At 46.6% G+C, this 17,115-nt stretch overlaps 1 protein-coding gene across 1 annotated transcript in view; it reads left to right on the top strand.

Moving 5' to 3' along the window:
- The window catches only part of PREX2 (phosphatidylinositol-3,4,5-trisphosphate dependent Rac exchange factor 2), a 1,250,200-nt gene that overhangs the window by 865,628 nt on the left and 367,457 nt on the right, over positions 1-17,115 (top strand). The window lies entirely within an intron of this gene.

Below are 17,115 nucleotides of genomic sequence, written 5' to 3'. Positions count from 1 at the left end.
TACTCCTACTACCGACCCCGGCTGCCTGCTGGTGAACGAGTTACAGGATCACTGAGTCCAGAGAGGAGTTGCTGGAACCTTCATTCTAATATCAGAATTCATGTCTCTGTTATTGAAACAAAGCAACAAGGTAGCCACAGGAATCAGTCTCTACCATCCTGTGTGAACTGCTGCTTACCTCACAGAGCATCTTTGGGTGACTGATATTTGGTAGATTGTTGGTAAGAATGTGCTATATAGTCCACCAGTAGCTGCATTAATGCACCATACGTTAGTACAAATATTTAAATAAAATGTGTTGCATTCGTAGGTTAGAAACCTTCAAGTACTGTCTCACCCCTTACTATAATTACTATGCCAACAAAGATTGTGTTTTTCACAGTAACCACGAAATCCTCTTCTCCATGTCCTATAATAAAACATATGAGCCAAATGATGCCCCAGTCTTGGTTTTATAAGAATTAAACTATTCAGAGGGCTCCCACATGTGTCTCATTTCCTTGCTTCCTATTGGTCAGCACCTATTTAGTTTCCATTGACTACCTCCCACGTGTGTCTTGTTTCCTTGCTTCCTATTTGTCAGTGGCACCTCCTGGCTGCCTCCTACTCTTTGGATTATTTGATTCTTCTTCGACGCTGTGGAGCTTGGACCAATTATTGCTTCTGGTGGTCAGTTTCCTTTCACTCGACAGCAGCTACATTTTCCAATATACTATTGCACATGCACTGATAGTGCATTTGTCTGCACTCTCTTGTAAAGCTGTTGTTTAAGCAATATGACAAAGGGGGCTGTCTAGTTCCTTACTTCCCCGGTGCATCACTGCCATCAGTAATAGCACACAGGCCCCACACAGCTCTATTTAAAATCCTTGATACATAGCACGAGTAACTTGCACTGAACTTTAGATTGATTTTTGTCCTATTAACGTGCTCAAGCATCTTTTAATAAAAAAAAAAAAGGTACTACCATTTTAGGATAGTCAATATGTTGTTTTATCTGGAACAATACTTGTTTAACTTTTGCTTTATTATAGATCAATTTCTTCCCCGCTGTCAAGAACACATCACTTCTCTGCATGAAACCCTGGAGAGACTGACCTCTTTACAAGCACAGCAAACAACAAGCACAGGCAAAGCCAATAGGTTTCGCCTATGGAAACTCTATTGGCTTTGTCAATGTTTTTTCACACGTTGCACTGCAGTTGAGCTTCTGTGCAACATTGCTGAAAGAAAAAAAAAGCATTATAATACGGCCAGCATTGACTGCGTCATAGCACTTTTTTTTTACTTTGAGCCATGGTCCACAGAAGCTGCACTGCTGTGTGACATATAAAAAACATTGATAAAACCAATAGATTTTTGCATAGGCAAAACCTCTGCCAATGCTTTTTTTACAATTTCACCCACTTGTATGAAAACCAAGTTTGACATACAGGGACACAAGTTAAATACCTCTGTGTTATACAGCCGCCTATAACAGTAGCACTTAATAAGTGACAACTGTTACTGTTATAAGGCACTACTAGCTGAGGATATAAGTCTCCAAACCAAAGGTTACAGAAAATGTTATTAGCATGGCACTTACTGTAGTGTGTTGTTCTGCCCTGCTGTTGATTTAGTGCTGCAGAGAAAAAATAGAGGAAAAGACTGGGTAGGCAGTGGGGCTGTTCAGAGAGTGTGCATTCTACAAGACACTCACTTAGCAATATAGTTAAAAATAACATCAGAACCATAGGCACAATATTCTCCTATCATGATCACCAGCTGATGTGGCTGAGCATATCATCTTCATATTTTCTGCTGCTCTCTGATAAAAAGGCATCTCTGGAGATAAAATGTGTTGCTATAAAAATACTACCAAACTACCACCTATCAAGCCTCTGGTCCTGAAGCTTTCTGACCCACAAACCAGGCCAATGTCTAGGGCTGTAGGTCCAACACCAGCGCTCAAGGGCCAGACACATTTTCAATCCCAGAAGTGTGCTGAGGCAGAGCACTGCTTACGAGAGAGTCAGGGTTCAAGCCTTAAGCAAATCCACAAGAAGCAGGGACCTTTGTGTCCATCCTTTCCACTGTGTTCCAGTCAACAATGAGAGCAGTTTTCTGCATCCAGGCTCCTCCAAGGGTGCTGAGCTCTGCCACCCTATAACTTAACCTCAACCCTGAGGCGTCAAGTATCCTCCTTCAGAGCCAAAGTTTGTGCCGACCGCCCCACCGAAACTAGCTCCTAGGGTTGCGTCAAAAGTCCCCTCAACACCAAGGTCAGACACAATCAAAGCCCCTTTCCTTCTGCAGCTACCACAGGTCCCTGACCCCCAACAAAGGACCCCGGCAAAATCCTCTTCTAGGAGCCTCCAGTATAGCCTCTAAATATGCTTCCATGCATGCCTAAAAAATCACAGGCTCACATTTGTGGAGAATCTAGCTTTTGAAGCACTCAGGCCTCTCCTTTCCAAGAAATGGCTAGGGACACAAGCTCACCACCCCAAACTCCTACTCCAAGGTACTCTTCTCTAGCCAATAGACCCATATTGTTTTGTAAATCATTTTTATTGACATTTGTTTTGTTTGCATACAAAGGTGATTCGGAACAAAATGAAAAAAATCAGAACAAGCTTCATAATACGGAAATTTGTACAGAAACAAATTACAGTTCTGAAGACCAGTTCAGGACGAACAACAGTGCATACCAGTATTAACAGTACAGGATCAATACCTATACACAGGTCTGTAAGAAGTCTTTAATCCGTGGAAATAGGGCGTGCTAGAAGGCAAAATAGCAAGATTATGAAATACAATCAAGATATGCATGTGGTTAGTAAATAATGAAAAAAAGTGTGGGCAAATAAACTGTTTAACAGTGAGCATGATAAAGAATCAAGAAAGAACTGCACTCCTGCATGATGATAGCATAAATGAGCACAAATTGTATGAATCGACAAGGCGACCAATGAAGTTGAGTGCAACAGGGCCAAACGGCAAGTCTCCATCCAAACGGCAAGTCTACACCCATGTATTGCAAGGAAACATAATGTATCGGGGGAAGGAGGAGCAAGGGGTAGTGATAGCTTGTGGCACCGGAGGCATCAGGTAGAGTGCAGAGTCGGGGCACTCTATCATGGAATTTGTCTAATAAGGCGTCCCATGTATGTCAAATAGGATATTTACGGAGCCCTTTCACCTGCTCACTATGCATCAGTGCATCTTCTGCTTGGGCCCAAGCCAACATAGAATGAACCCATACGGAGATTGCTGTGGGGTTCGGTGCCTTCCACTTATGGATGATAAGCCTTTTTGCTAGTAAGAGGGTGAGGTCTGCAAATCGTGTCGCTGCTATATGTTTTTTGACCCGGCAGTAAAGGTCCAGAAAGCATGTACCCCAAGTGCAAGTCAAGACAGATCCCATGCAGTGTGCTAAATGTGTGATTATGTCAGCTCAGTAATGTGTGAGTGGCGGGCAGGACCACAGCATATGCAACAACTCTACGTCTTTTACTTGACAGCTGGGGCACACAGCGTAATTGCATTTAAAATAATGGTTAATGTAAAGAGGGGTGAGGTAGGCACGGTGCAGTATGTAAAATTGAATCAATTTAAAGTGGAGCTTCCAAGACCTCAGTGAGGGGTCATGCCACTCAACATCAGTGCATGCAGGACCAACATCAGCTTCCCATATCCCTTTCAATTTGATAAGTGGCCCTGCTGAGTATGTGCGCATGCAATAAGAACAGTTGATGGACAAAATGCAGAACAATGTCATACATCCACCCCAGTACAGAGATCTGGGCCTAAATCCATCGTTTTTTTTGTTCACCATGCCGTTCCAGTTTGAACCCAGCCATATGCAAATCAGCCTTGATCCTGTGCCTCATGGGAAAAGTCCAGCCCGAACTGCCAAGCCAGGTCCTCCTTGGACTGGAAACAAGCATCCTAGCACTGGTTTCGGGGTTTCACCACTCTTCAGGCAGGACAGCTTGATTTCAGTGGCATAGAGAGCACGGGACGCACGTCTGGGTATACCCTTCCCACTCGGAGTGACAAATGCAATAACAACAGTTGATGGACAGAATGCAGAACAATGTCATACCCCAGTACAGAGATCCGTGCCTAATTCCATCGTTTTTTTTGCTCACCATGCTGTTCCAGTTTGAACCCAACCATATGCAAATCAGTCTTGACCCTGTGCCTCATGGGAACAGCCCAGCCCGAACTGCCAAGTCAGGACCTCCCTGGACTGGAAACAAGCATCCTAGGACCGGTATCGGGGTTTCACCCCTCTTCAGCCATGATAGCTTAATTCCAGTGGTATGGAGAGCATGGGACCCACGTCTGGGCATACCCTTCCCACTCGGGGTGACAAATGCAATAACAACAGTTGATGGACAGAATGCATAACAATGTCATACATTCACCCCAGTACAGAGATCTGGGCCTAAATCCATAGTTTTTTTTGCTCACCGTGCTGTTCCGGTTTGAACCCAGCCATATGCAAATAAGTCTTGACCCTGTGCCTCTCGGGAGCAGTCCAGCCCGAACTGCCAAGCCAGGTCCTCCCTGGACTGGAAACAAGCATGCTAGGACCGGTTTCGGAGTTTCACCCCTCTTCAGCCAGGATAGCTTGATTCCAGTGGCATGGAGATTACGGGACCCACGTCTGGGCATACCCTTCCCACTCGGGGTGACAAATGCAATAACAACAGTTGATGGACAGAATGCATAACAATGTCATATATTCACCCCAGTACAGAGATCTGGGCCTAAATCCATAGTTTTTTTGCTCACCATGCCGTTCCAGTTTGAACCCAGCCATATGCAAATAGATGGATCTGATGGCCTCCCCTGCCCAGGACATGCAAATATTGGATAACTAGGTGCTTGAAAGGCTCCTGTTGTATCTCCCTCAAGGATTGGTGCAGTGTTTTGATGAAAGCAGCATGTAGTAGAATCTGGCCAGGTGGGAGGGGGGAATCAGTCAGCATATCCTCTGTGAAGAGGAGAGCTCCATCTTGATATAGATCACCTAGTTGTCCAGCTATGTGCTAGTGGGTTAGTTACCTTTGATTAGTGTAGATGTGGCCCCATGGCATTCCAAACAGTGGTAGGGCTGGTGCATAAGGTTAATCAATCGAGTAACAAAGAGGGCCCTGCGGAAGCATTGATATGCTATCCAGAAGAGGGGGACGTACAGTGCTAGGGACCTAGCAAGGGGGTAGAAAGGGCAAGCACTTCCTCAAGATCACAGGGAGGTGAGAGTGTGGCAGTGTCAACTAAATTGAGGCCTGCAAACCAATGGGATAACCACTGGAGCTGGGAGGCTAGTTAATACTGTTCTAGGTTAGGGACATTAAGCCCAGCACCGTCAGTGTGGACGTAAAGTTTGGATAACCTCACCCTGTGACATGAGTTGTGCCAAATGAACTCTCTCAGCATGTGCTCTAAGGTGCAAAAAAACGGGCGGTGAAGAAATAAAGGAAGATTTGTGAAATAATAGAGCAAATAGAGACAAAACAACCATCTTCGTAAAGTTACTCCCTTCGCCACCAATAACAGTAGAGTTTGCCAAAAAGAAATCTGTGCACAGAGCGTGGTTCACGTCAAGTTGCCCTCAAGTAGATCCTCGGAAGTGTGATAAATCTGTATCCCCAAATATCGGAAAGTGGAGGGTTGCCATTTGAGAGCGACTTCATTTACCATATAGTGGGGATCTGAAGCAATGGTCCTGAAAAAAAGAAATCACTTGGTCCAGCTGACATGAAGACCTGAAAAGGAGGCAAAGTTAGACAAAAGGCCCGCAATAGTGAAAGGTATAATGCAGACTTCTTGCAGACTTCTTGAAGGTAAAGTAGCATGTCATCTGCATAAAGAGAAACCAAATGTGTACCATCTTCCAATGGGATCCCCAATGTTGGCCCTCGGCAAGTAAAGGGTGTGCCAGTGGTCCCAGAGACAGGAAAAACGGTAGTAGAGATAGTGGGCATTCCTGGCGAGTCCCTAGCTGTACCGCAATAGGGTCTGATACATGGCAACCAATTTTGACTCTAGCTGGAGGGTTAGTATAGAGTAGTTTGACCATGTGCAAGAAACGGGGTCCTAGACCATTACGTTGAAGCACTTGAAATAAGAAAGGCCATTCAAGGGAGTCAAAGGCTTTGTGTAAATCCAGGACTAAGCATCCTGATTGAGGGTAGTGTGACAGGGCATGTGTCAATAGGTTTAAAAAATGTTTGTATATTTAAAGAAGTGTCCCTGGCCTTTACAAAACCATTCTGGACGGAGTGGACAAGTTGTGGCACCAAGAGGGCCAGCCGATCGGCCAAAATTCTAGGTAGTATTTTATATTCCGTATTCAGTAGTGTGAGAAGTCTGTAGGATTCCCGTTCAAGTGAATCTCTAGCTGGTTTGTGTAAAGAAATGAGGAGGGCATCCCGCTGAGTAGGTGGCAACAATGCTGTGATGGGCTAGAAGTCATGTACAGTTTTCAGATGGGGGACCAGAAAGGGAGCGTACACATTGTAAATCTTTTACCAGTAAGCCATCAGGCCCCAGGGTTTTGCTGGTTGCAAGAGACTGGATTGCCTCCAATATCTCAAAGTTGGAAATGTCCCCACTGAATTCCTCCCTGCCCCTGACATATATAATAGAGTATAATGATGTGTAAAGGCAGAGTGAATGTCTCTCTGTGTGTGGTGGAGGTGTCCCTCAACAGTACGAATAGACAGAATAGGATGCCTGTCCACCTCTTGACGTATCAACCAAGCCAGTAATGTGCCTGGGCAGTCTGCGTTGGCATGTGTGCATTTAGTGTGTTCTGCATAGTTAAGACAACACAGCCTGTCTAAAAGGGCTGAGTTTTCCCAACGGTGCCCACAAAGGCGGTCCCAGCCAGCGTCAGTAGTTGTGCCAGCTCCTCAAGGTCTAGCAGCCTACCTACCAAAAGTAAGATGTCAGCATTAAGATGACGGCGCATATTAGCCGTGGTGCCCATGCAATGGCCCCGAATACTCACCTTGAAGGCATCCCATTCCACTGAGGGGGGTGAGGCCGAATCAGTGTTCAGATGAAAATACTCTGTGATGTTAGTGGCAATGGATGTACAAAATGGGGGATCCTCCAACATAGATGTCTGGAGTCACCAGAGTGAAAGGGGAGAGGGACGTATTTCGAACAAAGTTGCAGTGTGACTGGGTTATGGTCAGTGTGTGTGCGGCCTAGTTAGTCTGTGTGCGTGATATGTGGAATAATGTCGCAGGTGCAGGAAAATCTATCTTCATGGACATGCAAATTATATGCATGGGAATAATAGGGGTAGACCTTGGCATTGGGGTTGTGGTAGCGCCAAACATCAAACAACCTCCTGTGGTCCAGCCATATAGTAAGTGTAGGTGCGCTTGAGGTAGCGACAGTACGAGCGGGTGGCAAGAATGAGCGGTCAAGTCCTAAATCAAGAACACTATTGAAGTCCCCCCAGGATTCAAGGGCTATCAGTCCATCGGGCCAATGTGGGGGAAAGGGAGTGAAAAAAAGAAGCCTGATCCACTTTCGGGCATATATGGTACCAAGTAGTCATTTTCTACTGTCCAAGGTGTCCTCTACAAACACATACCGACCCTCTGGGTCGATAACTATTTGTATGATGGGGGAGAAGACTCCTGTCCTGACTCAGATCAAGACCCCTTGGGCGTAAGTAGGAAAATTGGTAGAGCAGATTTGGCCGCACCACCGTTTCTGCAGCCCAGACTCCTCCAAGCTTGTAAGATGAGACTCTTGTAAATAGGCTATTTGTATTTGGTGACGGCGTAGCAATGAATATACCTCATACCTGCGAAAAGTGGTGTTGATATCTCTCACGTTCCAGGTAACAACGTTTGTGGTGGCTATTATGAGGTGGCCAGGTGTGAACATATCAGAGGCCTCAAACATGGAGGGCCCGATTCACAGAACAAACTTAAGACAAAATCCTAAACTTAGTACCATTTTAGTATTCACAGAATGCACTTACTACTTCTGGTATTCACAGAATGAACTTACTACTTTTGCGATTCACACAATAAACTTACTACTTTTGCTATTCACAGAATGGATTTACGACTACTAACTTTACGTCCGCACTCGGGCCGGAAATTCCGGCCCGGAGGCGGAGCTTCCGGGCCGGAGGCGGGGCTTCCGGGCCGGAATCGGAGCTTCCAGCCCAGAGGTGGAGATTTTAAATCTCCGCCACTGGCCGGAATCCCCACCTCCGGGCCGGAAGCTCCGCCTCCGGGCCGGAAGCCCCGCCCCCGGGCCGGAATTTCCGGCCCGAGTGCGGACGTAAAGTTAGTAGTCTTAAATCCATTCTGTGAATAGCAAAAGTAGTAAGTTTATTCTGTGAATCGCAAAAGTAGTAAGTTCATTCTGTGAATACCAGAAGTAGTAAGTGCATTCTGTGAATACCAAAATGGTACTAAGTTTAGGATTTTGTCTTAACCTCTTCAGTGCCCATGACGAGTTAGTCTCGTCATGGAGCACGGTTGCGCTGTGCCCATGACGAGACTATCTCGTCATGAACCCCGCCCGCTAATGTAACGCCCGGCACAGGGCTGGGAAAGGGCGGGGCACTGAAGGGGTTAAGTTTGTTCTGTGAATCGGGCCCGGAGTCTTGTGCGTGTTTAAACTGTTCGGTTGTGAACGAGTGCAAAATGAACTACAACAGGGGAAAACAGAACAATAAACAATGAATACCATAGAGAGCTCATACACAATGGGTACCTGCCCAAACTAGTGAAATAGAAAAACCCTGGCTGGAAGGAACCAGTCTAGGCGGTGAGCCGAGCGCCAATAAAGAAGGACAGGTGCCTCTTCCCATGTTAAATAGCAAGGACAAATGCTGGCGCCTTCAACCACCCAGATCCCTACATCACTGGTCCAAAAAAGGTGCGATGCATCATGGGCGCCAAGAGAGACCACCAGAAGAACATGAAACATCTTTATATAAACCTCCATACATTGGAAACAGAGCTTGTTACAAATATGACATTCGGGGGGCGAGGGGGTTCAGGAAGGGAGACAAGCAGTGGCGTAACGAAAGTTTAAGGGGCCCCCTGAAATGTACACACAGGGGCAACCACTCCGTATTTAATCTGGAGCGTTTAGGCATGAGTACTGTGCTGAGGGGACCTCCTGCAGCTCAGGGCCCCCCCGCACCGCAGCGGATGCGGGGACCTGTGTTATGCTCCTGGAGACGAGGAAAAAGGAGAAATAGACAATCACATGCTTATTACAAGGATTTAGGAGCCACTACAGGCATCCCCTCGATGCTTAGAGAGATGTCAGAAGTAAGAGGGTAATTATCTCCAGCCATTTTCGAGCTTCCTTCATCTGCGCTGTAGTGTGTCACAGGGAAACTGAACTCCGTAGCTGCCTGCAGAGCCCTGTGCCATTCCTGAATAACTTCTTCTAAGTTGGGGAAGCTGTGTTCCAGCGGGTCCGTCTAATCCGGGCATCAGATGCATTTTCACCATTTCTTCCTCACATGCAGGGCCTGTCTGCACATGATAGGGGAGGCGCCATTAGCTGTCATTCCATTTTGTTCCATCCAGGACCACGAGTCTGCTCGGTCAGTGTCGAAAAAAGCTTTTCCATTCACTTGGATGCTGAGGCGGCCAGGAAAAGAAGTGCACATTGGATGTGGTGTTTACAGAGGTTGCGCTTGACCTCAAGGACATGGCACGTGTATAATCCAGAAACACAATAACATGGACGTTGTCCACTGTCAGGTCACTTTGCTTACGCGCCGCATTCAATACCGCATCTCTGTCCCAGTAGTGAATGAGGTGGGCAACCAGTGGTCAGGACTGGGTGCCAGGTGGGAGTGAGTGTGCCTCAACCCTGTAGGCATGCTCCAAACAGAAGAAAGGTGCCCATGTCCTCCATGTCCCTCGGGAAGGCCAGCCATTCTTATGTTGTTCCATCTAGATTTTCCTTTGGCATGTTCAGTGTGTTCCTCTAGAATGTGCACTTCATCTTGTAGAGCAGTAAGGTGAGTTTTCAGATTCGAAGTTTGTGGTTGCAGAGTTGCCACTGTGTCTTCCGCATTGCACACCCTGCCTACGAGTTTCTGATAGTTGTCGCGTAGTAAAGTAAGATCTGTGTCTATGGCATCTGTCTTCGACTCCATGGAAGCACGACACCATTCAATGTCATCAAGCACAACATACAGCTTGTAAGGAACAGTTGGCGCAACAGATGGTTGACTGGTAGGATCCATAGTCATCTGGGTACTGGTTGGAGGCATTGACGGGTGTGAACATGCGGCTGTAGCACCAGCTCTGGGACACACGATATTGAGGTGATTCTGGTAGCTATTGCAAGTCAAGTTGAAAGACGTGAGATAACCCCGGGCCCGCTTATGAGTGCCAGATTAGACTACACCACCTCACAGCACGAGCAGCCCACTGTGGAGGGTTATGAGGGGAGCAACAGATTAGATTACAATGTTGTCTGATAAGAGAGCAAGGATTATTGCATAGTCGAAAGGCACTTCTGGCAGGTACAACTAAGGGCCAGCAGGCATGGCAGCATGTAGCAGTCACACAAATAAGCAGCAACAATGCTGGGGGGTATGTAGGGATTAACCGGCTCCTGCACTCAGCAGTAAGTGGCAGTGGGTGGGAATCAGGACTACAGGCGTTTGGTGGCAATGCAGTCAATGTTGGCACCAGCAGAGCGGTGTCATTTGTAGCACCAGTTAGCGGGTGTCCCAGGTGCAGGGAAGTTGAAGTACGCTAAACCTTAAGAGGCGGCAGGGGCTTGTGCTGTGAATGTCTTAGTACGGCTGTATGTAGTTTTGTTCAGGCTCTAGCCCGATCTGCATAATGACACAAGGCAAGTGAGGTGACAAGGCGTTAAAACCAGCAGGAGGGAGCCCCAGAATAGGCGGTGAGGTGCACAGGTCAGTCTGACACTCATGACAGGGCCAGTAAGTTGATGTTATCTTGCAGCACGCCCTAGGGGCCTATCAATTTGGCAGGGAGAGTTCAGGAGACCCTGTAGGCTCACACCAGCCAGGTCATCGATGGGTCAATCCGGTCAAGCTGGCTGCTGGGTGACGCAACAAAGCCAGATGAGGGCCTTCCAGATGAGCATGCCTACAGTCCAAGATTCAATGTAGATAATGTGAGAGAGGCAGCCCCCAAGGATCCTACAACGCACGGCTGGCCGGCGCGGTGGCCGGTATGTCCGCAGCAGTGCAGAGCGGTAATTGCACGGCAGGGCCGGTGGCCTCACACGAGTGAAGGCTGCACCATGGAGTGCTCTCATGGGGGTTGAGACAAATGTCTGCATGGAGCCCAGGGCATGTGCAGTCCTTGTATGGGAGGGGGCCCCAGCGTCTATTCAGGGAGGCCCTATGCAGCAATACAAGCATCCCAGGGGATTACGCCAGCAGGCAGTCTCCTACGGCGGTATCAACAAATATGTCCAGTCAAGAATGTACCATGCACATAACGTGAATGTAACTACGTATACACTGCAAAAAAGCCCCCGCAAGTGTCTCACCATAGGGGGAAATTAAGCAGGTAGCGTCACTGAACTACCACATTCATCTGGTGCAGTTAGTTGTTGCTGTCCTCCACCAGCAGCACACAGAGATCCAAAGGCTTCACCTGCTCGGGCGGTTATCCAGGGGACTGGATGAGCACCCAGCTCAGTGCATTAATCATGGCATGGGAACAGGCCTCAGCTCAAGTTCAGATCACCTCACCCCCCTCCCCATGGCAGACAAAGACAGCAAGCAATTGACATTGCCACCAAGCTCTGTGGGTCTTCTAACCAATTACGATAGATAACATTCAGAAGTAATGGAGGAGCTGATAAATCACCTCAGCAACCCATAGAGCAAACACGAGCTTGTGACAGAGGGGGAGGTCATTGTGAATGCTATTATCTGCTGAACTCTGGATGTAGCAAGTACCACTGCCTGTGGCAAATACGCAGACATCCTCTTACAGCTCCATGCATGGGTCCACATTTCAGTGTTCAGTTCTGAAGTGCAGCAGTACCTCCTGAATCTTCCATTTAAGGGAGAGTATCTTTTTGGCCACCAGATTGATAAGATGTTAGAAAAAAAACACAAAGTCTGTAGGTGCCCTTCAGGCCTCCACCCCGAAAGCCGCTTTTCGGAAATTGCAGTCCAGAGGCAGTGCGAAGACCATTCCACCCAATCAGGCCTAAGTATATCAGTACTAGTAACAGTTTATTTGAGGCATGTGAGCTGTAAATCACATGCTTGCATACTCCTGCCTTTTAGTGTTGGGTCCGGATATTTTCAAGTTGTTTTTCTTCGAAGAAGTCTTTCCATTCACGAGGTAGGTGACTCCTCCTTTCGGTGATAGTGCGCATGGGCATCGACTCCATTGTTAGATTGGTTTTTTCCGCCTTCGGATTTGGACGTATATTGCAGCGCTCCGGTTTGAAGCAGTTCTTCGGGTTCCCCTCTGTGTACAATCCACTATACCCACGTTAGTATTGTTTCTAAAGCGTATCCCACTACTCCGCGGATCGTATCCGTCGAGGAAAACCTCTATTTTGATCAAAGATCTTCGGGAAGGCTGTCCGGCCTAACCACGTCGGTCCACTTTGCAGTTTATTGAACGGACTCTATTCAAATTGTGCCCTCGGTGCCACGCCAAGTTACTGCGCACTGACTTGCACGAAGTGTGCAACTTATGCTTGTCTCCGGAGTACAACGGACAGCACTGCGACGCGTGCAGATCGGTCCAATAGAAGAAAACACCCTGTGATCGTTGGGCTCGATGTCGCAAGATGCAGAGTCAAAACATTGAATACACACCGGACATCTTCAGTGAAGGATCCGAGCACGAATTCGACACACAAGGGGCCGAGGAAGAACAAGAATTCAGACTCCGAGATGGAAAAAGACTTGCCACAAGGTCAACGTCCCGTGAGTACCGAACACCCCTTAACCCAAACTCCAACTCAGCCGAAACAAAAGGCTTTGGTCCCACCCCCGCCTTCGAACCCCGGTCAGCACTGACAAGATGTTTCTGACGCCCTGCCCTCCGTGTCGCCACGGAAAAACATCACTAAGCCTTTCGGCTCAGGATCAAGTAGGCCAAAGTCAGGCACCGAGCCGAAAATCTCAGGCTCAAAGCCAAAAACCGCTTCAGAGCTGAAATCATTGACACTGAAAATGAAGCCTCCTTTGGCACCGAAAACTTCCGTGCCGAAAAGTCATTCTACCCTGGCGCCGAAATCCTCAGTGCTGAAACCTAAAACTGTTCCTCCGAAGCTGCAGGATCCGATTTTTGACACCTCATCACCCAAATCAAACCCAAAACAAAAATAAATTTATATAAATCCAGATACGGGACGTGTTCTTACTAAATCACCTCAGAAACAGAAACCTTAGTCAAAGGACACCCCTTACTATATTCCTTTGTAGAGGAAAAATGTAGGTACTAACCCCTTCCCTCCTCCTCCTCCACCACGTTCCCCAACACCAGTTTCTCCACCTTTGCATCATTTACTGATTACACCAACTAACTCTCCTCCTCCACCACCACCTGATGATGGAAATGGGTGGTACAATATTTTACCGATGGACCCATGGGAGGATTATAACACAGATTCATCTACAGGTAACGACCCAGATCTTTACCCTGTAAAGCCTTCCCCTCCTGACAACAATGTAGGATATCTATAATTACTTGCTAGAGCAGCAAAATATCATGGGGTACAGTTACACAAGGAATCTCTAGAGGAAGATTTCCTATTTGAAAATGTCAGTAGCACACAAAGGGCTAGCCACACTCTACCTATGCTTAAAGGTATGATGAGACATGCCGATGATATCTTTAAAAATCCAGTGAGTACTCGCATTCTCATCCCCAGGATTGATAAAAAATATAAGCCTGCTCCCTCAGATCCAGTATTTATTAAAGAACAGTTACCACTAGGCTCCTTGGTGGTCTCTAATGCCCGTAAACGGGCCAATTCACAGACTACAGCGGATGCTCCCCCTCCAGACAAAGAGTCAAAACTATTAGATGCCGCCGGTAAACGAATAGCGCTCAAGCATTAATTCATTGGAGCATTGCCAACACCCAGGCCCTGCTAGCCAGATATGATAGGGCACACTGGGATGAAATAGAGTAGTTGCTACAATACCTCTTAGATGAGTACAAAGCAAAAGCCCAGGATTTAGTCCAGGAAGGGAAGCTCATATCCAATTCCTCAATTAGATGCGCTTTAGATGCTGCAGGCACCGCAGCTAGAGAAATCAACACTAGTGTGTTATTAAGGAGACATGCATTGTTGAGGTATTCTGGTTTCAAACCCGAAGTACAAGAGTCTATTTTAAATACTCCTTTTGAACAGGAACATCTCTTCGGGCCTGAAGTAGATAAGTCATTAGAAAAAATGAAAAAAAACACAGAAGTAGCCAAGTCTATGGGAGCTCTGCAGTCTCCCTCTAATCAGGGCTCCTTTCTTCGCTCCTTCTACGGTCGAGGCGCGAAAACCATGTCCTCAGACAATACTGCCACCTTCTACAAAGGCAACAGTCAATCTTCCTCTACAAGGGGCTTCTTTAGAGGAGGATACAGAGGCAACAACAACAAAGGTTGAGGCAGGGGTTCAACACCATGTAATTCCCCTTCCCCCAACAAGCAGTGACTTGCCTACACTTCCCCCGATCATTTAACATCTGTCCGGGGATGTCTTCTACAATTCCTCCTAACATAGCAATCTATCACCACAAACAAATGGGTGTTAGGAATTATTCAACATGGTTATTGCCTATAGCTTGCCAACAATCCTCTAAACCTTCCACCACGTTCTCACAAAATGTCACCAGAACATTTACATCTACTTCATCAAGAGGTCCAGTCTCTCCTGTCCAAAGGACCCATAGAACCTGTGCCATTACAACATCAAGGGACAGGCGTGTATTGCCTGTACTTTCTTATCCCCAAAAAGGATGGCTCCTTGAGACCTATTCTAGACCACAGAGAACTAAACCTCTACATACCTCATACATCAGAGCATTTCCACATGGTGACACTTCAACAAGTGCTCCCACTTCTACAGCAGGGCGGTTTTATGTCTACTCTAGACTTAAAAGACGCATATTTGCACATTCCAATTCATCCCTCTCATTGCAAAGACCTCAGATTCATGATAGTGGTTCATCATTACCAATTCAAAGAACTACCTTTGGAGTCACCACTGCTCCCAGGGTATTTACCAAATGTCTGGCAGTAGTCGCAGCACATCTGAGAAGACAACACATCCATGTATTTCCATACTTGGAAGACTGGATCAGCAAAGCCAGCACTTACCAAATGTGTCTCCAACACACTCAAACCACTGTTCACTTACTTCACCGACTTGGGTTTACAGTGAATGCATTAAAGTCTCATCTACAGCCTTCCAACACACAAACGTATCTAGGAGCCACGATAGACGCTCACAAAGCTTTTGCCTCTCCCAATACAGTCAGGATTCACAGTATTCAGTCCCGTCTCACTCAATTTAAGCCCAACCAATCATTGCCAGCAAAAGTATTCATGCAACTCCTAGGGATGATGGCGTCTTACATTATAATTGTTCCCACGCAAAACTTCATATGCGTCCCCTTCAAGAATGCATAGCAAGTCAGTGGAACCAGTTGCAGGGTCAGTTGACCAATCCTGTGTTGGTAGGTGGCCGCACCCATCGCTCTCTGCAGTGGTGGAACCCACAAAATGTATCCAAAGGGCGGCCCTTTCTCGATCCTTTTCCAGAGACAGTGTGAACAGCAGACACATCACTCACTGGTTGGGGTGCTCACCTACAAAGTCACACAATTCAAGGATTATGGACTCTAAAGTACAAGAGCCTCCATATAAATCACCTAGAGCTACTAGCAGTGTTTCTAGCGCTCAAAGCCTAACTGTCTTAGTCTGCATAGACAACTTGACAGCTATGTATTATATACAAAAACAGGGTGGGGACACTCTCTCCAACTGTCACGCCTAGCACACGCCATTTGGAAATGGGCCATACATCACAAAATGTATCTCCTAGCAGAACTTCTTCCAGGAGTAAACAATCAAATCTTCTCAGCAGACTGAGACAGCAACAAGTGGGAACTTCATCCCCAAATTCTTCTTCCCTACTTTCAGGAATAGGATTTTCCTCACATAGACCTGTTCGCCACAGCTCAAAATGCAAAATGCCAAGCTTTGCCTCCAGGTTCCCACACACACTCTCCAAAGGCAATGCCCTATGGATGAACTGGTCAGGGATATTTGCCTACACTTTTCCGCCTCTCCCACTCAGTCCGCTGGTAGTTCAGAAGCTCAGGCAATCATCCCTCAAACTCATTCTCATAGCTCCCACATGAGCACGGCAACCTTGGTTCACCACCCTGATAAACTCTCAGTAGTTCCATACCAAAAGCTGCATCTCAACTCCAGTCTCCTCACTCAAAGCCATGGAGAAATTAGGCATCCAAATCCCAACTCAACCTAGCAATTTGGCTCCTGAAGTCATAGAGTTTGATTATTTACAATTACCACCAGACTGTATGAATATCCTAAAGGAGGCTAGGAAACCTACTACTAGGGCATGTTATTGAGCAAAGTGGAAACAATTTGTTATATACTGTAACAATAACAATATCAATCCCCTTTATGCTTCAGTGCTAAACATCATCTGTTATCTCTTACACTTACAGCAATCTGGATTAGCCTACACATCCATTCAATTGCATTTAGCAACAGTAACTGCATACTTACACAACAGACAACACATCTCTATTCAGTGTACCAGTGATTAAAGCGTTTATGGAAGGACTAAAAAGAGTAATACCACCAAGAGCTCCACCTGCACCAGTATGGAACTTAAACATAATCCTTACGAGGCTAATGGGTCCACCTTGTGATTCAATGCACAAGTGTCAACTACAATTTCTCTCATGGAAGGTTGCCTTTCTTATTGCAATCACTTCCTTAAGGCGAATTGGTGAGCTCCAGGCACTAATTATACAAGAGCCTTTCTTTCAACTTCACAAAGACAAAGTGGTTCTTCGAACCAATCCCAAATTTCTTCCTAAAGTGGTTTCTGCTTTTCACATCA

The sequence above is a fragment of the Triturus cristatus genome, chromosome 5_1 (assembly GCF_964204655.1).
Source record: "Triturus cristatus chromosome 5_1, aTriCri1.1, whole genome shotgun sequence".
Lineage (NCBI taxonomy): Eukaryota > Metazoa > Chordata > Amphibia > Caudata > Salamandridae > Triturus > Triturus cristatus.
The sequence above is the reverse complement of the archived record's forward strand: the minus strand, read 5'-3'. Positions and strand labels throughout refer to the sequence as shown.